Raw genomic sequence first — 2,426 nt, 5'->3', positions numbered from 1 at the left:
CGCCGTCCCGGCACCGCGCGCTGCGCTGCCGCGGCCGCCCGAAGCCGCCAACTCCGGACCCGGAATCCGGCTTCCCGCGAGCATGCGCAGCGAGAGCGCACCAAGGCTGGCTTTGGAAAACTCCGCTCCTCCGGGTCTTCGGAGTGGTCGAGGGGACGGCCAGCCAATAGGAGAGGGGGGCGGGGCCTGAACCTGTGGAAGGGGCGGGGCGCCGCCGAGGTTTGGGCAGAGGCTTCTCTGAACTCCTGCTCCGGGCTTTGCTGACTTGACTTTCCGGTCCGCGGCGGAGCCCTGTACGTGACCTCGGGTACGGTCCTCCGAGCCCTGGTGTTCCTTTCTCCAACGCTGTACAGCCAAAGCTGGCTGTTAATGAATACTCCTTGACCTAGCTTCCTAACTTAGTATTTGACTTACAACCCATTGCAAGAGTAAATAATTGCACTTAGGAGATGGTCGTACCAGACTTGCAGACCGTTTTTATTAGTAATCAAATTGTTCGTCCCTTGCCACTACATCAGCCCAATGCCAAAGCTGATGCTTAGTGAGCAAGTACTTGTGTCAGCATATTAATCCACACAACGGCCCCATAAGGTAGCGTCTATTAGCTCCACTGTACAATTGAGTCAGCTGGTGTAGAGACTTTCTGTAGGTAATTTGTATGGCTTTAGGGGGGAAAGCCACCTGCAAATAGAAATCAGTAATGACCACACAACACTCTAGATGACTTGTCTTCTACTTGAGAGAGCTAATAAAGGTCTTGAGGCATAGAGTTCAATTTTGTCCCGAAGATCTCCCTCAACCTCTAGGAATTACCTACATCTACCCACAAGCTTACTAGTGCTTCTATCTGAGCCTAAAGGTCTTCCTCTCCAACTCTCACCTCCTACTGTCTACTCCTTCCTGTGAGCCCCTGCTTAGCATATCCTTAACTTCACCCTCTCTACCGGCTATAACTTCTCAGCATAACTGAGTTTTAAGACTTAGTGTTCTATATTTTCCCCTGACCTTATAGCTCCTTTCTAATTCCTTTTCTTCTATCATAACTAAACTTTTGGAAAGTATTGTGTATCAACAACAGCCCTGGGACTCGGTCAATGTGTAGGATTCAATAGAGATCTCTTAACTGAACAAACACCCATGCCCTTCTACTCCAGAGCGTCAGTTCCTGCTCTGACTTCACACTTGAAATAGGTGCGTGACCACACGATCTACAAAGATCATTCTAAAAGAGACATCTGAGAATGTCACTGCCCGGATGATTCAAGTCATCCATTGGACCTTCTGAGCTTTCGTGACAGATTAACATGATAATCAAGGACACTTTCACGTTCACCTGCTCTGGCTTTCCTGTTTAAAAAAAAAAAAAAAAACTTTGTCATTTCCTTGAATATGCTCGCTCATATCTGTGCTTAAACAAAGATCATTCTTCTAAGTTTCCCCCCACCTTTTTGCGGTCAGGTCCCTTTACATGAACGCAATACTGCTTATGAAGAGCATCCCCCCCAACTTCATACTCACCCCCAGAACTTGTGCAGCTCCTCCTTCTGCTTCCTGCTCCACAGTGTCTCCCTTGCAGCTCCCTCCATTGCTGTTTCCTCCTCAGCACTGTAAAGAAGCTCCTAGTATTTGACTAGGCCCCTAAGTTGACACCTACTATTGAATAATTTTATTAGGGAGCATCTCTGGCTTGAGATGAACACTCTCATAGTTTTATAAACCATTGTCCATTTCCTTACTTACTGTTTTAGGTTAAATCCTTAAAAGTAATCAAACGTTGTGAACAGGCTCAGCCCTTTTGAAACGCATTGGCAATTTGCCTTACAGAAAAATCTCAGGCTTGGGTAACACATTGCCTGAGACAAAATGCAGCTCAGTCACCGCAGGCCACATTCTTTCAATTGCCCTAGGCATCTTTATCTGTGTGAGTCTCTTTCTCCATAAAGTAATACTACAGATGCCCTAGGCATCTTTATCTGTGTGAGTCTCTTTCTCCATAAAGTAATACTACAAACCGTATTTTCTGACAGCGTTGGTGTAGAAACAAATGTATTGACGTTATATATTAAAGTCTTTTCTTTAACGGAAACATATATCTCCCCCTTCTGATTTTAAAAGAAATAAAGTGGTTTTGTGCACTAATATGCCTGATGGATAAACTGACCCTGCTGCTGTCTACAAACTATTAGATTTGGCTGAGTTACTCAATCTGATTGTACCTCAGCTAGAATATTGGTACAGTGCTACTGTGTGGTGTTTAGTAAAAAGCAAATGACTTGCTAAGTAAAATACTTTAACTAACACATAAAGACGGCACATAATCAATGAATTATGGTTACTATAATTGTTATTATCAGTTTTTTACTAGCACTGTATGAAAGTAAATGTTCCTCACTGTGCCCACGTGATTGTTGGTGTCTTTTCATATG

General features: G+C 44.7%; 1 long non-coding RNA gene across 2 annotated transcripts in view; it reads right to left on the bottom strand.

Annotated features, from left to right (window-relative positions):
• LOC102010804 overlaps window positions 1-2,138 on the bottom strand; it is a 36,794-nt gene extending 34,656 nt beyond the window's left edge. Inside the window, exons 1-2 of one of the 2 annotated variants that reach the window (XR_001233426.1) lie at window positions 1,519-2,138; window positions 102-681 (exon numbers count right to left, since the gene is read on the bottom strand). This is a non-coding gene — a long non-coding RNA (uncharacterized LOC102010804). Of the gene's footprint in view, window positions 1-59; window positions 81-101; window positions 682-1,518 lie in introns of those variants that run through there. The other variant, XR_001233427.1, reaches the window with a different exon arrangement.
• Between the last annotated feature and the right edge of the window lie 288 nt (window positions 2,139-2,426).

Source organism: Chinchilla lanigera, unplaced genomic scaffold (assembly GCF_000276665.1).
Source record: "Chinchilla lanigera isolate Chin_1 unplaced genomic scaffold, ChiLan1.0 scaffold00016, whole genome shotgun sequence".
In the NCBI taxonomy this organism is placed as follows: Eukaryota; Metazoa; Chordata; class Mammalia; order Rodentia; family Chinchillidae; genus Chinchilla; species Chinchilla lanigera.
This window is presented reverse-complemented; position numbering and strand designations above follow the sequence as displayed.